Source organism: Dendrobates tinctorius, unplaced genomic scaffold (genome assembly GCF_039654945.1).
Source record: "Dendrobates tinctorius isolate UK_male_01 unplaced genomic scaffold, ASM3965494v1 ptg000380l, whole genome shotgun sequence".
Classification (NCBI taxonomy): domain Eukaryota; kingdom Metazoa; phylum Chordata; class Amphibia; order Anura; family Dendrobatidae; genus Dendrobates; species Dendrobates tinctorius.
In genome coordinates, this window is record NW_027362046.1 from 952,511 (window position 1) to 973,530 (window position 21,020).

Consider the following 21,020-nt stretch of genomic DNA (forward strand, 5'->3'; position numbering starts at 1 on the left):
CCACTTCTGTCTCTGCAAAAACAATCCCCTTTAATCCCTTTCCGACATTGGGCATAAATGTACGCCAAACGTCGGACTCCCTTCCATTGATGTGGGCTCCGTCGCTGAGCCCACATCTTTTTCGGCACATGTCAGCTGTCAACTACTCCACCTGTGGCACGAACACAGAGACGGGGTAACAACAAGTGTAGGAAGATGACAGTCCATTGAGTCCATACAAGGTGCAAGGCCAGTTGATCTGAGGAACACAACCTGGCTTCTCCAAACATATCCATGGTTCAGCGATGGTCAATGGAGCAGATCTGTATTCTTCCAACCAAGGCTGAAAACCCCTAGGTTGTTTCCTATAGAATGATAGATCCGTGACCTTCGTGATGGAGCTATGATGTAAATGGCTGCCGTCCTGTCTCTGGTCCTTTTGGGATGTATGGATGTCTTGGCAGAATCTCTCTGGCTGTTTCTCTCTGTCTCTTTATACAGAGGCCTGTAACCTATTTGCACACTTAACAAGTGTCCCTCATTCAGTATTTACATAAAGGGTAAGAATGGAGATGAGAACAAGTAGGATTACTTAATTACTTAAACTATTTGCATCAGTTTTCCCTCTCTGCTATAGAAGTCAACAAACTGGCTCCATAACACAAGGCATAATTAGCATATCAGCAAACATCACTAGTGATCAAGGATAAGCGCACAATAAAAGTCAATATTACCGACTTACACAAACAAAAGTCTGTTTTCTTGACCAACCAGAAATCAACACTTAAATTTAAAGCCAACATACAGATAACATTCTATTATTCTTCGTTTGCTGAAAAATAGTCGTCTGGTTAATTAAGGAACAATGCTGCATGTCTTCACAATGCCAAAAGTAAAAAAAAATGTTTTTAAAAAATATTAAAACATTTAAAAAAAAATATAAAAGTTCAAATTCACCCTTTTTCCCCATTTAAAATAAAATAAAAAAAATACATATTTGGTATTGCTGCATTCAGAATCAACCGATCTATCAACATAAAAAAAGAATTAACCCGATCACTAAACGGCGTAATGAGAAAAAACGTAAAACAATGCCAGAATTAAGTTTTTTTGGTTGCCACACTATTGCATTAAAATACAATAACAGGCGATCAGAAGATCATATCTGCACCAAAATGGTATCATTAAAAACGTCAGCTCGGCACACAAAAAATAAGCCTTCACCCAACGCAAGATCATGAAAAATCAAGATGCGACTGGTATCGGAAAATGGCGCAATTCTTTCATACTTTACCTAATGAAGAGGAGTTATTTTTACTGATATTTGTTTTGGGTCGTTTATTTTCTGTTGGTATTTGGTTTATCCTATAAAACTCCCATATAATATTCTCACCTTGAATATATCCTATAAAACTCCCACATAATATTCTCACCTTGAATTTATCCTATAAAACTCCCATATAATATTCTCACCTTGAATTTATTCTATAAAACTCCCATATAATATTCCATCTTGAATTTATCCTATAAAACTCCCATATAATATTCTCACCTTGAATTTATCCTATAAAACTCCCATATAATATTCTCACCTTGAATTTATTCTATAAAACTCCCATATAATATTCTCACCTAGAATTTATCCTATAAAACTCCCATATAATATTCTCACCTTGAATTTATCCTATAAAACTCCCATATAATATTCTCACCTTCAATTTATCCTATAAAACTCCCATATAATATTCTCACCTTGAATTTAACCTATAAAACTCCCATATAATATTCTCACCTTGAATTTATCCTATAAAACTCCCATATAATATTCTCACCTTGAATTTATTCTATAAAACTCCCATATAATATTCTCACCTTGAATTTATCCTATAAAACTCCCATATAATATTCTCACCTTGAATTTATTCTATAAAACTCCCATATAATATTCTCACCTTGAATTTATCCTATCAAACTCTCATATAATATTCTCACCTAGAATTTATCCTATAAAACTCCCATATAATATTCTCACCTTGAATTTATTCTATAAAACTCCCATATAATATTCTCACCTTGAATTTATTCTATAAAACTCCCAAATAATATTCTCACCTTGAATTTATTCTATAAAACTCCCATATAATATTCTCACCTTGAATTTATCCTATAAAACTCCCATATAATATTCTCACCTTGAATTTATCCTATAAAACTCCCATATAATATTCTCACCTTGAATTTATTCTATAAAACTCCCATATAATATTCTCACCTTGAATTTATTCTATAAAACTCCCATATATTATTCCATCCTTGAACGCACGCCGCGTGCATCATGTTTTTGTACAATTTGTGAATAATATATATAGGTTCTCCTCGTCTGAGTTATTTTTGAAGGTCAACAAAATACGATTTTCCTGTAATTCATTTCTCACACTCTAGGTATAATAATGACTTTTCCCTGTGTGGGATTTTTGATGTTTAAAAAGGTTGTCGGTACTTGCTTTCTTGGGTCTCTTGAGGTTTTTACGTCATGTGAGCCCTGTGCCCAATCAGCGCTGATGTCACTGTCCCCACCTTAGGACAAATCAAGCATCATGAAGCCGTCAGAGAGCAGCCGCAGCCCTGGCTTCATGTTGATGTTCAATATGTCCGAAGGAAGGAGCAGTGAAGCTGCCGCTGATTGGGTGCAGGGCTCGTGTGATGTGAGAACCTCACATAAGCCCCGGGACAGTGAGTCAAACATAAGGAATGAATTCACTGAGAAAAAAAAATATATATACCGTGTTTTTTGGACTATAAGACACACCTAGGTTTAGAGGAAATTAGGAAAAAAAAATTGAAGCAAAAAATGTGGTTAATTCTGTACTTAATATCCCTTATCCTGGTATATATGGTCCCCTCATCCCTATTCTGATACACATGGCCTCCTCATCCCTACCCTGGTATACATAGATCCCTCATCCCTATCCTAGTATGCATGGGCCCATCCTTATCCTAGTATGCAGGGTCCCATCCTATTGTGGCATGATTGGCCCCATCCCGCTCCTGGTATGCAGTGCCCCATCTCATCGTAGTATGCTTGGCCCCCATCCTTATCCTGGTATGCAGGGCACCATCACTATTCGGGTATGACTGGCCCCCCATTCCAGTCCTGCTATGCATAGCCCAATCCTTATAATTGGCCCCCATCCTGGTATCCATGGCCCCATCACAAAACATTAAGAAAAAAGCATTACACTTACCTACCCGGCGCTCCCTTGCTGAATCCTGCCCTGATACCAGCAACTGCTTTATGCTTGTAAGCAGCACATGGCAGGGACATAATGCGTTGCTCACAAGCAGAGCACAGCTGCCGGAGTACTCGCCGTTAAAACTATTTCACCATTATGAACATAAAAAAGGCTTCTCCCCTATGTGACATCTCTGATGTTTATTAACAGTTGATTTCCAAGTAAAATATTTCCCACATTAAGAAAATGAAAAAGGCTTCTCTGTGTGACTGCTCTGATGTCTAACAAGATTCCCTTTCCGGTTAAAATATTTCCCACAATCTGAACAGGAAAAAGGCTTCTCCCCTGTGTGAGTTCTATGGTGAGTAACAAGCAGTGATTTACGTGCAAAACATTTCCCACATTCTGAACAGGAAAAAGGCTTCCCCCCTGTGTGACTGCTCTGATGTCTAACAAGATTCTCTTTCCGGATAAAATATTTCCCTCAATCTGAACAGGAAAAAGTCTTCTCTCCTGTGTGAGTTCTATGGTGAGTAACAAGCAGTGATTTATGTGCAAAACATTTCCCACATTCTGAACATGAAAAAGGCTTCTCCCCTGTGTGAGTTCTTTGGTGTTCATTAAGATTCCCTTTCTGGTTAAAACATTTCCCACATTTTGAACAGGAAAAAGGTTTCTCCCCTGTGTGACTGCTCTGATGGCGATCAAGATGCCATTTCTGGTTAAAACATTTCCCACATTCTGAACAGGAAAATGGCTTCTCCGCCGTGTGAGTTCTTTGGTGACTAACAAGATGCCATTTCTGGTTAAAACATTTCCCACATTCTGAACAGGAAAAAGGCTTCTCTCCTGTGTGAGTTCTTTGGTGTTCATTAAGATTCCTTTTCTGGTTAAAACATTTCCCACATTCTGAACAGGAAAATGGCTTCTCCCCCGTGTGAGTTCTCAGGTGACTAACAAGATGCCATTTCTTGTTAAAACATTTCCCACATTCTGAACAGGAAAAAGGCTTCTCTCCTGTGTGAGTTCTTTGGTGTTCATTAAGATTCCCTTTCTGGTTAAAACATTTCCCACATTTTGAACAGGAAAAAGGCTTCTCCCCTGTGTGAGTTCTTTGGTGTATATCAAGATTCCCTTTCTGGTTAAAACATTTCCCACATTCTGAACATGAAATAGTCTTCTCTCCTGTGTGAGTTCTTTGGTGTTCATTAAGATTCCCTTTCTGGTTAAAACATTTCCCACATTTTGAACAGGAAAAAGGTTTCTCCCCTGTGTGACTGCTCTGATGGCGATCAAGATGCCATTTCTGGTTAAAACATTTCCCACATTCTGAACAGGAAAAAGGCTTCTCTCCTGTGTGAGTTCTTTGGTGTTCATTAAGATTCCTTTTCTGGTTAAAACATTTCCCACATTCTGAACAGGAAAATGGCTTCTCCCCCGTGTGAGTTCTCTGGTGACTAACAAGATGCCATTTCTTGTTAAAACATTTCCCACATTCTGAACAGGAAAAAGGCTTCTCTCCTGTGTGAGTTCTATGGTGAATAAGAAAAAGTGATTTTTTTGTGAAAACATTTCCCACATTCTGAACATGAAAAAGGCTTCTCTCCTGTGTGCGTTCTATGGTGTGTAACAAAATCTGATTTATGTGTAAAACATTTCCCACATTCTGAACAGGAAAAAGGCTTCTTTCCTGTGTGAGCTCTCCGGTGTCTATCAAGAACCGATTTCTGATTAAAACATTTCCCACATTCTGAACAGGAAAAAGGCTTCTCCCCTGTGTGAGTTCTATGGTGAGCAACAAGCAGTGATTTACGTGCAAAACATTTCCCACATTCTGAACAGGAAAAAGGCTTCTCCCCTGTGTGCATTCTGTGGTGTGTAACAAAATTAGATTTCTCATTAAAACATTTCCCACATTCTGAACAGGAAAAAGGCTTCTTTCCTGTGTGAGCTCTCCGGTGTCTATCAAGAACCGATTTCTGATTAAAACATTTCCCACATTCTGAACAGGAAAAAGGCTTCTCCCCTGTGTGAGTTCTATGGTGAGTAACAAGCAGTGATTTACGTGCAAAATACATCCCACATTCTGAACATGAAAAAGGCTTCTCCCCTGTGTGAGTTCTATGGTGAGCAACAAGCAGTGATTTACGTGTAAAACATTTCCCACATTCTGAACATGAAAAAAGCTTCTTTGCCTTAGGAGCAGTTTGTTTTTCATTGCCTCTTTTGTGACTTTGATTTTTCTTAGTAGTCAGTAATGAATCAGAAGATGGGACCTGTTTCATAGGATCAGATGACAGATCTTTGCTGTGAATGGATGATGGTATATCTGGAGTAATGGCATTCACTTCAGTTGTATCTTGTAGGATCTCAAGATCATGAGATTTAAAACTTGAAGATGTCAGCTGTCCCTCTGATCTCCTGGTACAGTCATCTGCTAAGATAAAAAAACAATTATTTTTAATAAAATATCCTTGAGTTTAATATTTTTGAACATTTCTACTTAAACTGTACATAAAAATGGCAAGCTATGTAAAAACTTTAATTATTTACCAAGACAATGACAGTTCACAGTCTAATAGAAAACCTTGCTGGATGAGCCAGTAGTGTGCGGTGTTCAACTGTTTGTTCATTCTGCCTCCCAAATATCAAATATAAAGAAACCAATCAATGTTATGTAGGCGAAAATAATACCAATTCTCATCTCACAAAAAACAAGTCCCCACTCAGGTCCATCATCTGTCAATGGAAAAACAGAGGTTCCCGCACTATTAGTGGCTCAAAGGCTGTTGAAAAGCAACAAGGTTTCTATAAACCAATCCAGCAAAATCCGCACTCACTTCGGAGTCTTGCAGTGTGCGCAAACAACATTTAGGATCCCTGTATTTAGCAATATTATAGTGAGAAGAACCCACTTAATTTGTGGTGTGTGTCTCCTGGAGCACAATCTGGGCACTATGTGCTGGGTAAGAAAATGGCAAATGTGTAATTTTCACTCCAACATCCACTGTGTGTTAATTTCCAGAAAGTGGCCGTGGAGTCAAAATATTCAATCCTCCTACACACGTGGTCTAAATTGTTGGTACCCCTCGTTTAATGACAGAAAAACCCACAATGGTCACAGAAATAACTTGAATCTGACAAAAGTAATAATAAATAAAAAAATCTATGAAAATGAACAAATGAAAGTCAGACATTGCTTTTCAACCATGCTTCCACAGAATTAAAAAAAAAATAAAACTCATGAAATAGGCCTGGACAGAAATGATTGTACCCTTAACTTAACCGCTTCGTGACCACCAACGTTAGATAAACATCGGCGCTAGCAGGGCTTTGTGCAGCGCGGACGTTTGTCTACGGTCGGCAGTTTTGTGCTCATCGGGACCCCACATACCTTATAACTAGGGGATTTCGCCGCACAACACATCCTGTGACCCTCGACCTCATTGAGATCTGATTGGTTCAGGTCCTGATGACGTCAGCGTCACACCAGCCAATGAGTCAAATCACTGGGAAAGTTTGTTGCAGCAATGAACTTTCCCGGGTGATCTGCCCCATAAAAACGCTGTTTCTCCTCAGATCTCCTGTCAGTGAGAGATTAGAGGAGAAGCAGTGTTACAAGTGCTGCTGCCAACAGCTGTGTCAGTCAGCGATTGTGCTATAAAGTAAAAAACAGATAAGGCATGTTAGGGTTAGTGCTATAGTTAGGGTTAGTGTTGGGGCTAAAGTTAGGGGTAGGCTAAGAATTAGGCTTTTCTCAAATGCTTCCCAAATTATTTGGTCACGTCGTAGTTTTCAATTTCCGGTAAAAAAATAAAAACGAATAAAATGGCCGGTCAGTATTATAGTGCAGAGGAGGCTTATGCACTTTTATGTTCTGATAGCGAAGAAACTGCAGTGTCAGATGGTGATGTGGATTTCGAGGGCTTTAGTAGCAGTGACAGTGATAGCTCAGAAATGAGCAGTGATTCTGGTCCATCCTCACACACAAGGACCAGTACAACAAGAAGGACAAATAGCGCTTCTGGAGAAAAGTCTCCAACTCAGGGAACAATGCCCAGTACTAGCGCTGTCCCTAGTGCTCGTGAATTGGCGCACACCAATGTCCAAGGGGCTTTGCCTCTTGATGTAGCATTTCCCAGATGGGAGGCTTCGGATTCGGCTACTCCATTTATCTCTAATTTTAATGCCATTCCTGGTATAAATGTGGAGGTGGAAAATTTTGGACCAATTATTTTTTTAATTTGTTTATGACAGATAGCTTGCTACAGCATATTGTCCTACAAATTTATATGCATCCCAATTCATCAGCCAGAATCCACAATCCTATTATGCTAGGTCAAATTTATGGAACCAACTAATGTCCTAGAAATGAAAACATTTTTAGGACTTACAGTCGTTATGGGGCTTGTTAAAAAAATGACCATTCTGTCCTATTGGTCCAACCACCCTGTTCAAGCCACCCCTATATTTCCTGCCGTTCTTCCTAGGACCTGTTATCAAATGCTCATGAGATTTTGGCATTTTAATGACAATAGTCAATGCCTGCCCAGAAATGTCCCAGAACATGACAGACTATTCAAAATCAGACCCATCATCGAAGACTTGACAGAAAAGTTCTTAAAGCTCTACACCCCAACAGAAAACATTTCCATTGATGAGTCCATTGCAAAATTCAAAGGAAGACTGCACCTCGAGCAATTTATTCCTTCTAAGAGGGCAAGGTTCGGAATAAAGCTCTATAAAATGTGCGAGAGTTCAACCAGATACACATCAGCTTTTCACATTTATGAGGGGAAAGACAGCGAACTAAACCCACCAGGATGCCCTACTTATCTGGGGACATCTGGAAAAATGGTTTGGGAGCTGATAACTCCATTTTTACAATAAGGCAACAATCTGTATGTTGACAACTACTACACCAGCATACCTCTATTTAAAAGTCTGATTGTACATAACATAGGGGCTTGTGGGACCATTCACAAAAACCGTCAGGGGTTTCCACAATCATTGGTCAGCAAAAAGCTCCGAAAGGGGCAGTCATGGGCTTTAGACAATGAAGAGCTGCTTGTCCTTAAGTATAAGGATAAAAAAGATATTTTTATCCTGAGCTCGATCCACACAGATGCCACAAGGGCCACTGCAGACCAACAGGGATCCACTACTCCAAAACCTGTGTCTGTCACTGACTACAACAAATATATGGGGTGTGGACCTTGCAGATCAGGTTCTACAGCCATACCAGGTATCAAGAAAATCATATCTGGTATAAAAAGTTAGTCATGTATTTGTTTCAGGTGGCCACATATAATTCTTTTGTGTTATACAAAAAAGCCGGAAATGCAGATACTTTCCTTGATTATCAGGAAAAGGTCACTGAAAATCTTGTTTTTCAAAATGTTGTCCCCGCCAATCCTTTAGAATGTGAAGATGTCAGAAGACTCACTGAGCGACATTTTATTGCACTCATCCCAGTAACTGAAACAAGAAAGAACCCCCAGAGAAGATGTCGTGTATGTTCCTAGAGAGGAATGAGGCATGATCCCCGCTATTATTACCCACAATGCCCATCACTGCCAGCCTTATGCCTCCATGACGGCTTTACAATCTTCCACACAGAACCACGTTTTTGAACTGTTTTGACATTCAAGCATTTGGTTTATTTAGTGACAGACACATTTGAGTAGAGCTGAAATAACAATTTCCGGGGGTAGGTGGGGGGAGGTCTCCAGAGACACAAGCTCGGCACAATATATTGGGCACTACAATGATATTTTTGCAATTTTTGCTCTGAAACTTCTACGAGTTTCTGGAAATCATCCATGTAGTGAAAATGGTCACTATATCCATAGATGAATTCCCAGAGGGGTGTCATTTCCAAAATGGGGTCACTTCAGGAGGGAATTCATCTATGGGTGTAGTGACCATTTACCTATCTACCTATTTTCCAATGTAAAATCTGGGGTTAAAACAACATTTTAATTGTAAAAATGTCATTATTTCTTCTTCACTGCCCAATGGTATAATTTTCTATGGAGCAGCGGTGGTGTCAGTATGCTCACTGCACCACTAGAAGAATTCATTCAGGGAAGTATTTGGTAAAATGCAGTCACTTTTGGGGCTTATGCTGTTCTGGCACCTCAGGGGCTCCGACAATGTGACATGTCACCCACAAACAATTCCGGCAAAATCTGCTCTCCAATATGGCGCTCCTTCCCTTCCAAGCTCTGCCATGCGCCCAAGCAGTAGTATTCTCCCACATATGGGGTATCGGCGTGCTCAGGAGAAATTGCACAACAAATTGTATGGAGCAATTTCTCCTGTTACCCTTATGAAAATGCAAAATATGGGGCTAAAAAGATTTGTGAAAAATCTTATTTTCTTTTTTATTTGCATGGCGCCATGTTATAAACGTCTGTGAAGCACCTGTGGGTTCAAGGTGCTCCATACACATCTGGATAAGTTCCCTAAGGGGTCTAGTTTAAAAAACGGGGTCCCTTTTTGGGAGTTTCTACTATTTAGGCACATCAGGGGCTCGACAAACACGACATGGCAACCACTAATTATTACAGCATATTTTACATTCAAAAAGTCAAATGGCGCTTCTTCCCTTCCGAGCCCTGCCGTGTGCCCAAACAGTAGATTTCCCCCACATATGGGGTATCGGCGTGCTCAGGAGAAATTGCAAAACAAAATGTATCGTCCATTTTCTCCTGTTACCCTTGTGAAAGTAAAAAATAATTAGGTCTAAATGAAAATTTTTGTGAAAGAAAAGTAAATGTATATTTTTTCCTTCCACATTCCATTCATTCCTGTGAAGCACCTGAAGGGTTAATAAACTTATTGAATGTGGTTTTGAGCCCCTTGAGGGGTGCACTCTTTAGAATGGTGTCACTTTTGGGCATTTTATGTCATATTGACCCCCAAACTCACTTCAAATGTGAGGTGGTCCCTAAAAAAATGGTTTTGTAAATCTTGTTGTAAAAATCAGAAATTGCTGGTCAACTTTTAACCCTTATAACTTCCTAACAAAAAAAAATTCATATAGTTGATATAGAGGCTACTGTGCAGGCGCCGCCATCACCGGTGACATTGTGCTGGATGTAATTTTTTTCTAAGCCTCACAATAGCCACAATATTATAGGCATTATCACCAATAATATCAATGCTATTATATGCATTATGTAATAATGGGGGCAGGTCAGTGAGGGATCAGCGACCTGTCATAAGCCAATACAGAGGAATATGTAATCAGAGCACCACATAAAGCCCTGCCCACAGCCCCACCCACAGCCCCGCCCCAGAGCACGAGAATCTCATTAACTGAAAACTACAAATACAGATTACACAACAGTAAACCAGAGTTGCCCTCAGTTATGGTGGACCATTGGAGCTACTATGGATCCTGAGCAGAAGATTAGAGAAAATAATATTGCTCCCCATTTCAGGAGAGATTGTGCAGTAATCTGAATTCCTTAGGATCAAAAACAATGTAATTGGTTGTAAGTTCTATAGAAAAGGGCTTTCACTGCCCAAAGTCATTTGAACAGTTTTGGGTGGAGGAGAATATTGTGGTCTAGAGGCAAAATGGTGATCATGGTAATACGGCCGGACTACACCACCGATAAAGCAGCCACAGCCGGTGACTGAGAGGAATCTGTGACTTCTCTGCATTCAGTGGTTACTACTCACCTGGGTAGTCATATGTGGGAATCTCCTCTTTACACCGCTCATCACCCCTCACATATGTCTCTGTAGTGTTAATATGGGTCAGATCTTCACCCTGAAACAAATATTGTAAAAGTCACAGACAGATGGAGAAGTCCCATCTATGATCAGCTCTAATCCTGCCATCTCCACCGTTCTCATTACACAAGTATAAAACATATAATACTGGTGGATAAAACAAGACTGAGCACAAGACCTTCACAGCCGTCTACACATCATAGGGGAGATCTCCTGACACCTCTCCATCTACCTGATGATCCTGAGGAACACTGGGATCTTCTTGTTTCCAGTCCTGTGGAAGAAGAGGACGGGGCCATCTCTCTGGTGTTGTCCTCTTACTGGATAGATCTGGAGGAAACACATACAGGGACTGAATTCATTCTCTACATACAGATAATTATAGGCCGTGTGTATTTAGTCCTGTCTATTACCTGGAGATGTGAGGGGCTGGGGAACCTCCATTATGACGTTCCTGTACAGATCTCTGTGTCCTTCTAAATACTCCCACTCCTCCATGGAGAAATAGACAGCGACATCCTGACACCTTATAGGAACCTGACACATACAATGATACCGTCATCCCCCGATCCCTTCATAGCGTTACTGTATAATGTCCCAGCATTCCCAGCAGTCTCTCCTCTCTCAATCATCTTGTAGGTGAGTTCTAGGATCTTCTGGTCATTGATGTCCTCATGGATCAGGGGGTGAGGTGGAGGCCCCGTGATTGGGCTCAGGGGTCTTCCACATCCCTCAGACACAGGGTCCTGACAGCGGTCACTAGAGGTCTTCTTCACCACTGTGTAATCCTGGTAATGGAGAGACACATTAATAAATCTCACTCCAGACATTTCCAGAGTCCTCACCTCTCCAGTTCTGTCCATCTGTTATTCCCATAGATAAGAATGATGTAATGTGACGTCATCAGAATCTCTCACCTCTCCAGTGAGATGGAAGAGGATCTCTAGGGTGAGGTGTAATATCCTCTCCGCCATCTTGTCTCTGTCCATATCCATCCTTGATGGGTAAATCAGGAAAATTATCTTCTGTAGAAGATCTTCACTGAGAGGATCCGATATTGTAGACACCTGAATGAGAAGAAGATGATCCGATGTAACATCATAAGAATCCTGTGTAATAATACAATTACTGGAGATAATAAGGGAAACATATGAGGAGATTTATTATCTTACAGGGTTTAGTTTTCTTCCCTGACATCTACTAATAAAACATATATTTAGGCCACAGACAACAAGCAGTTTCCTCCTCGGAGTCGGCAGCTGAACACGTTCCTCATAGACTCATCTTCCATAACGCTAATTCTCATCTCATTACCGACACTGGAATCGGCATTAGCAATACTGCAGGAGAGATTCATTACACGCGACATGAGAAATAACTCCTTCATGATGAGGACGACATCTTCATCTTCTACTGCGGCTCTAGAGACAGATTTGGCCAGAGTCGGTCACTGCCTCCATCCCCACCGGCCGTCTATATGAAGGTTTCCCGTCTTCCCCGCACTGGAATCTTCTCTCACGTTAGATCTCAGCTCTGAGTCACACACAGAAGTTTGAGGCTTTTCTGGAAGAACAGGACAGGAGAGATCTGAGGCCGATGTCTCCATGTACAGGGTTTCCCCTCGGGATAAGAGGCTTTTCTATCCCTTTCCCCCAATTAAAGGGGACACCTGTGGATATCGGGGTCTTTACCGGCTGCAGTCCTGGGGGGATTTACTCAGTAACGTGGACGTTGGACAAACGTCACCATCAATTCCCATCAGACTGAAGGAACATCGCTCCTCTATTCAGCTCTATGGATCCAGGATGAAATCCACTGCGCCCCCTGCAAGAAAAGAGCGAAGTCTGGTGAGACCCCCGAGGCCGGAGATTTCTACAGCTGCTCTGTGCGCACAGGACCTGTGATGAGGTCACAGGAGGGGAGGAGTCAGGGGTCACATGATCAGGGACCTCAGTGTGTGCAGGACTCTGCTGTGCTGGTTGTCATGGTGCTGGATGAGGGGAAGTTTATGTGTGGGGTCAGGAGGGGTTTACAGGGTGGATGTAGCAGAGCCGTGTGTGTGCGAGGTGTACGGAGCGGAGCCATGTGTGTACGAGGTGTATGGAGCGGAGCCATGTGTGTACGAGGTGTACGGAGCGGAGCCGCGTGTGTGTACGAGGTGTACGGAGCGGAGGCCTGTGTGTACGAAGCGGAGCCGCGCGTGTACGAGGTGTACGGAGCGGAGCCGCGCGTGTACGAGGTGTACGGAGCGGAGCCGCGCGTGTACGAGGTGTACGGAGCGGAGCCGCGCGTGTACGAGGTGTACGGAGCGGAGCCGCGCGTGTACGAGGTGTACGGAGCGGAGCCACGCGTGTTCGAGGTGTACGGAGCGGAGCCGTGTGTATGAGGTGTACGGAGCGGAGCCGCGTGTGTACGAGTGTACGTAGCGGAGCTGTGTGTGTACGAGGTGTACTGAGCGAAGCTGCTTTTGTGTGGACCCCTCTGTGTACTCTGTACACCCCCATCTTCAGTCACAGACCCTTGTGTACGCTGTATACACCCGTATACCCCCAGCTTCAGTCACAGACCCCTCAGTGTACGCTGTATACACCTGTATTCCCCCAGCTTTGGTCACAGACCCCCTCAGTGTGCTCTTTATACTCCCGTATACCCCCAGCTTCGGTCATAGACCCCTCTGTGTATGCTGTATACACCCGTATATCCCCAGCTTCGGTCACAGACCCCTATGTATGCTGTATACACCCGTATACCCCCAGCTTCGGTCACAGACCCCTATGTATCCTGTATACACCCGTATACCCCCAGCTTTGGTCACAGACCCCGCATCTCTCACACTGTAAAACTGACGCTGGACACACAGGGTAAAACTGCAGTCGTCGGTCTCTCATCTCTCGCACTTATACTGATAACGAACCCTCCTACAAACCGTGAGAACAAAGTAATTACTACAGGACTGTCTGAGAAAGGGATTTATTCTATAAGAAACGCTGGGGCCACAAATGAGAATAACATAATGTCGTTCATAGATACAGTTGTAGCCAAAAGTATTGACACCCCCTGCAATTCTGTCAGATAATACTCAGTTTCTTCCTGAAAATGATTGCAAACACAAATTCTTTGGTATTATTATCTTCATTTAATTTGTCTTAAATGAAAAAAACACAAAAGAGAATGAAGCAAAAATCAAAACATTGATCATTTCACACAAAACTCCAAAAATGGGCCAGACAAAAGTATTGGCACCCTCAGCCTAATACTTGGTTGCACAACCTTTAGCCAAAATAACTGTGACCAACCGCTTCCGGTAACCATCAGTGAGTTTCTTACAATGCTCTACTGGAATTTTAGACCATTCTTCTTTGGCAAACTGCTCCAGGACCCTGATATTTGAAGGGTGCCTTCTCCAAACTGCCATTTTTAGATCTCTCCACAGGTGTTCTATGGGATTCAGGTCTGGACTCATTGCTGGCCACCTTAGAAGTCTCCAGTGATTTCTCTCAAACCATTTTCTAGTGCTTTTTGAAGTGTGTTTTGGGTCATTGTCCTGCTGGAAGACCCATGACCTCTGAGGGAGACCCAGCTTTCTCACACTGGGCCCTACATTATGCTGCAAAATTTGTTGGTAGTCTTCAGACTTCATAATGCCATGCACACGGTCAAGCAGTCCAGTGCCAGAGGCAGCAAAGCAACCCCAAAACATCAGGGAACCTCCGCCTGTTTGACTGTAGGGACCGTGTTCTTTTCTTTGAATGCCTCTTTTTTTCTCCTGTAAACACTATGTTGATGCCTTTGCCCAAAAAGCTCTACATTTGTCTCATCTGACCAGAGAACATTCTTCCAAAACGTTTTAGGCTTTTTCAGGCAAGTTTTGGCAAACTCCAGCCTGGCTTTTTTATGTCTCGGGGTAAGAAGTGGAGTCTTCCTGGGTCTCCTACCATACAGTCCCTTTTCATTCAGATGCCGACGGATAGTACGGGTTGACACTGTTGTACCCTCGGACTGCAGGGCAGCTTGAACTTGTTTGGATGTTAGTCATGTTATCCAACATCTGTACAATCTTGCGCTGAAATCTCTTGTCAATTTTTCTTTTCCATCCACATCTAGGGAGGTTAGCCACAGTGCCATGGGCTTTAAACTTCTTGATGACACTGCGCACGGTAGACACAGGAACATTCTGGACTTGTAGCCTTGAGATTGCTCATGCTTCCTCACAATTTGGTTTCTCAAGTCCTCAGACAGTTCTTTGGTCTTCTTTCTTTTCTCCATGCTCAATGTGGTACACACAAGGACACAGGACAGAGGTTGAGTCAACTTTAACCCATGTCAACTGGCTGCAAGTGTGATTTAGTTATTGCCAACACCTGTTAGGTGCCACAGGTAAGTTACAGGTGCTGTTAATTACACAAATTAGAGAAGCATCACTTGATTTTTCGAACAGTGCCAATACTTTTGTCCACCTTCTTTTTTATGTTTGGTGTGGAATTATATCCAATTTGGCTTTAGGACAATTCTTTTTGTGTTTTTTCATTTAAGACAAATTAAATGAAGATAATAACACCAAAGAATTTGTGTTTACAATCATTTTCAGGAAGAAACTGAGTATTATCTGACAGAATTGCAGAGGTGTCAATACTTTTGGCCACAACTGTATTGACAGTGAGGGCGACTTCCACTTTGCCGCAATGTAGATTTTAGTGGCCATACATAAGTAGTTTACTAGCTTCTGAAAGCTTTTTGGAAGCCGGGAAGGCCTGGTTCCCAGTAAAAGGGTAGAAGGTTCCAGAACAACCGGTCCATCATACATCTGTGCTATCAGACGCTTCACCTTATCCCAAAACCCAGAAACCATTGTACAAGACCACCAAATAGACTCTGTGCAATAGTTTTAAGGAGGTGTAGGGATTCACTCGTAGGTAATGGCAGGGCTGCAATAACGAGGCAACACACAGGCTTAAAGTCCAATTTCAGTGGTTTAATGTCACGTTGTAAACAGCAGATTAACAGAAAGTAAGGAAAAACAGAAATATACTCCAGCTTGGAGAACCACTGGTCCCATACTCACCACTTGCACGAGACGGGCTTAACTAAGTGGCTGACAGGTCCGCGGCATCTGCCAGGTGCCATTCCCATGGTTGTTGAGAGTCTTGCTGCTATAGTCCTGCAGCACGGGGATCCTGTGTACGTGTCCAGGCTAAGTCCAGCCAAGGTCCTGTAACTTCCAGACACACACTCACCATGTGCCAAACATCAACCTCCATTACATAGCCCATAACCCCTCCTACAAGTGAGGTAAACATCACATGGGCTGATGATCACGTGACCATGACATCATCGCAGGTTCTGCCTTTAGGGAAAAACCCAGCCAAACATTAACCTGCTGGGAGAAATGTATCTCCCATCCAGTAAAACACCCTTTACTGTACCACATACAGTACCTCCCTCCTATGTTCAACCCTAAGGGGGTGGACACATGACATACAGTGAACTCTGGACAGGGCATCTGCATTCCCCTGTAGTCTGATCCCAGCAAAGAGCAAACAGATGAACGGCATACTAGGGCACACAAATCACCACATTACCAGACGGAGCTATTTATCTGAAGTATTGCGGCATATGATTCAGTCAAAAAATGGAGGTGCTTGCATGAAAAAACATGAATATTTCAATGTGAAGCAAAAAAAGAAGAAATATGCAGCACTCACCGATATAGCTGAAAAACTGTGAGTCTTTATTTCACATAAATTCCATCAAATGTGTGGACATGCAGGACGTTAGAGGAATGCTAGGGGAGGGAGGTGCCGGACATCGGCCGTTTCACCATTACTCGCTTCTACGGGTCCAGGTGAGGGGATTAGCTAAAGGTCATTCCCTATATAGGATCACAGACCTTACTAATTAACATACATAACAAGTTGTGAAACAAACATTTACAAAAAAATATATAGCTATACAATATACAAAGTGCAAGATACTAGTAAAGAATAAATCTTTCCATATCGATTTACAAGATAATCTATATTTTTACAATATCATAGGAAGATAATCTAAATAACTTTACATACAATTTTTTATATAACATTTTTTATAAAAATACTGATAGATCGATCCGGTCATTTAGTCCCAAAGGACCTTGTGCATTCGCTTTCAGGATCCATTTTGCTTCTTGTTGCAATAAAGCTTTGTCATAGTTACCTCCTTGAGGTGGAAAATTGACCTTTTCAATCCCTGCAAAACTCAGCTACATTGGTGAGTGCTGCATATTTCTTCTTTTTTTGCTTCACATTGAAATATTCATGTTTTTTCATGCAAGCACCTCCGTTTTTTGACTGAACCATATGCCGCAATACTTCAGATAAATAGCTCCGTCTGGTAATGTGGTGATTTGTGTGCCCTAGTATGCCGTTCATCTGTTTGCTCTTTGCTGGGATCATTCAACTTGTGTAATTGAACTGAGCACAGGGTTTATTTCACTCACTTTTTATCCATACTATGGACACAGACGAAAATATGGAGCTTTCTGATATGAATGCGGTTGAACAGGGACTTTTAGCAGGACGAGAGGATGCAGGGGAGTTTTTTGCAGAGTGCAATCGTAAGGAAGAGCTGCATATTATCAGCACAAGATCACTTGAATTTAAAATACAATCATTAGCTGAGAGAGAAATCCGATCATTCTGGACTGTAAAATCATTGAAATCATACACTGAATGCAAGAGAGTCCCGAGAGGTTTACGTATCTTCAAGGAAATTTCACAATTTCAAGATGATCCTATTTTCCAAAAGAAATGGACTGATCTCCTTCACCAATGTTCTCTCAATTTATTACAATTGGTAGCAGAGAAAAATGAGCAGGAGTATGATCATCTGACTGAACAGTTGGAGAAAGCGAAATCAGAATTAAAGTCACGCTACACAGAAAACCAAAATACAAATTTTTACAAAAAATTGGATAAAAAACTCATATTACAACAAATCGATATTAAGAAGAAGAAAAAAGAAAAGTTTTTGCGAGATAAAAATGACTACGAAAATAACATGATTTTTTCCTGGAATAAAAATCGTTCCTCTTTTTCTAAAAAACGGAGATACAACATGGCTCATAAAAATAACTATTCAATAAGGAATAAATTCTTGGACTTTGAGTGCGCTGCCAGACGGATTCAATAACCACACAAGGTTAAAAAAGTTAACCCTTTAATCCCTACGCGTTTCGAAGCATAACGCTTCTTCTTCAGGGGTTGATACATGACTACAGAGAGCTGTCATCACATTTATACATACAGGATTCAAATTTGGCGCCCTCAGAGACACGAGGAGCGCCGCAAAGGTCAAAGATCAAAGTGATACAAGCGTCAAGAGTTCATAAAGGTTAAACATTCCCTAATTAAAAATAAATCTTTATTATGTTTTACAGATAAAAGAAAAAGAAGAAAAAGAAAAAGGATAACAAAAACTAAATAAAGAAAAACGAGAAAAAAATACATATATATGTAAAATGAACCCACGACGCAATGAAAAAAAGGGATCAAAGTCCAGCGAACACACCGCTACACCAGGGAGAGTGCCCGAATCCAAAAGAGAACTTACAATCCGACCACTGGTATGAGTCTCAAAAATAGACACCTATAAAAGTGATAATTAAATACTGAATGTGTATGCATGACCAAAAACACGCCAATGAAATTGATGTGAAAAAAATGAATAAATAAAAAAATATATAAAAATAAAATGTGTCACTAGTTATTTTATTTCAAATTCCATGAGAAATCCGTGGCGTGAGTTGGTAGACAAAAGGAAAAAAGGAAAAAAGAAAAAAACACAAATGGAAGAAACCAAGATCGCATACCGCTGAAGAAATGTTAAAAAAATATTATATATATTAAAAATAAGTCACCCAGAACAAGAACTGATTATTATAGAAAATCTGTATGCATGAAAAAAAATTTTTTGAACAGAAAAACGCATTATTAATTTCATTTCAGCAGTCTATTCGAGATGCAAGGTTCCAATAACACGAACCAGACAAACAGAAAAAAATTGTAGGAAACGAAAAAATGCAAAATAATGACCAAAAAACCAAGGGAAAATTAACACCTTAGTTTCCAGAACAATGTCACATTATATGGAATATGAACGAAAACAATACATAAAAAGTAAAAATTACGTCAAAACGCATGCATAATCAGTTCTTGTTCTGGGTGACTTCTTTTTAATATATATATAATATTTTTTTAACATTTCTTCAGCGGTATGCGATCTTGGTTTCTTCCATTTGTGGTTTTTTCTTTTTTCCTTTTTTCCTTTTGTCTACCAACTCACGCCACGGATTTCTCATGGAATTTGAAATAAAATAACTAGTGACACATTTTATTTTTATATATTTTTTTATTTATTCATTTTTTTCACATCAATTTCATTGGCGTGTTTTTGGTCATGCATACACATTCAGTATTTAATTATCACTTTTATAGGTGTCTATTTTTGAGACTCATACCAGTGGTCGGATTGTAAGTTCTCTTTTGGATTCGGGCACTCTCCCTGGTGTAGCGGTGTGTTCGCTGGACTTTGATCCCTTTTTTTCATTGCGTCGTGGGTTCATTTTACATATATATGTATTTTTTTCTCGTTTTTCTTTATTTAGTTTTTGTTATCCTTTTTCTTTTTCTTCTTTTTCTTTTATCTGTAAAACATAATAAAGATTTATTTTTAATTAGGGAATGTTTAACCTTTATGAACTCTTGACGCTTGTATCACTTTGATCTTTGACCTTTGCGGCGCTCCTCGTGTCTCTGAGGGCGCCAAATTTGAATCCTGTATGTATAAATGTGATGACAGCTCTCTGTAGTCATGTATCAACCCCTGAAGAAGAAGCGTTATGCTTCGAAACGCGTAGGGATTAAAGGGTTAACTTTTTTAACCTTGTGTGGTTATTGAATCCGTCTGGCAGCGCACTCAAAGTCCAAGAATTTATTCCTTATTGAACTGTGGTACGGTTCCGCTGTGGACCGTTGGACGTGCAGCAGGCTGACTTACTATACAAGCTTTATTTTATCTTTGAGAAGGTGAGTTTAATACATTCAGTAATTGAACATTTTACCCGGATAAGACCCTATTGCGCTTTTGTTTCAACCTTCTAGTGAAAATAACCATAAAAATAACTATGAAGGATGGACCACGGATTCGGACGCAAGTGTTGCAGACGATCGAGAGGACTCAAGCATGCTTACTTTTCCTTCTACCTCTAATAATACGCCCCCTTTAGGAAAAAAACAAGACGAGGCCGGAAAATTACAAAATCAAGGAAAGAAACGCAAGCAAGTATCATGGAGGAAATAACACCTCCAATGGACAATCTACGTATAATAAACCTTTCAAAGCGCCAATTATCCAGTGAACATACTGAAGTTCTATCTAAAGGCTTAAATTTTTGTATTCCAGAAAAATTTGATTATGTCGATTTTAGGATTGAATTGTTTAAAAGTATAAGAAAGCTACATCTTAAAAAAAATTTTTCCAGTGTTTCAGCTGCAGTTTCTGTTCCTATACATGAAGGTGAGAAACCTCCAACTATTGGTCCTTTAGGCTTTATGCTAAATTCAGATATCTGTCCCAGACAATTCTTAAGTGATGTTGAAATGTTAATGAGTATAACTGAACCAGATTTCTCCCTGGAATCAGTTAATTCCAACAAAGAAATACCAATACCTTTTAAAGGAGGAATAAAATCAAATTTCATGCCTCCTATATCTCCTGGGAACAGTATCGATCTTTTCCATGATATGGTCATCAAGGATGTAGAAGCTTTACTCTATCCCATGTCAGAAAAAAATTTGAAAGTACCTGAGATGAAAGCTTTGCAAGAAATGAAGGGATGGAGTGATACTGTTTTCAGGAGATCTGATAAAGGAGGAAATTTGGGTCTTTTGGATAAGACATACTATATACAAGATGCCCTAAATCACTTGAATGATAGTAATACCTACTGTATGCTAAATGACAACCCTTTGCATAAATATAAGGACAAATTAAGATCTCTTTTAAGAAAGTATGTTCAATTGGGGA

At 40.6% G+C, this 21,020-nt stretch overlaps 1 protein-coding gene and 1 pseudogene across 1 annotated transcript in view; one reads left to right on the top strand and one right to left on the bottom strand.

The window, feature by feature from the left end:
- The window catches only part of LOC141075926 (uncharacterized), a 206,757-nt gene that overhangs the window by 92,668 nt on the left and 93,069 nt on the right, over positions 1–21,020 (top strand). The window lies entirely within an intron of this gene.
- On the bottom strand, positions 3,394–11,733 carry LOC141075907 (uncharacterized; annotated as a pseudogene).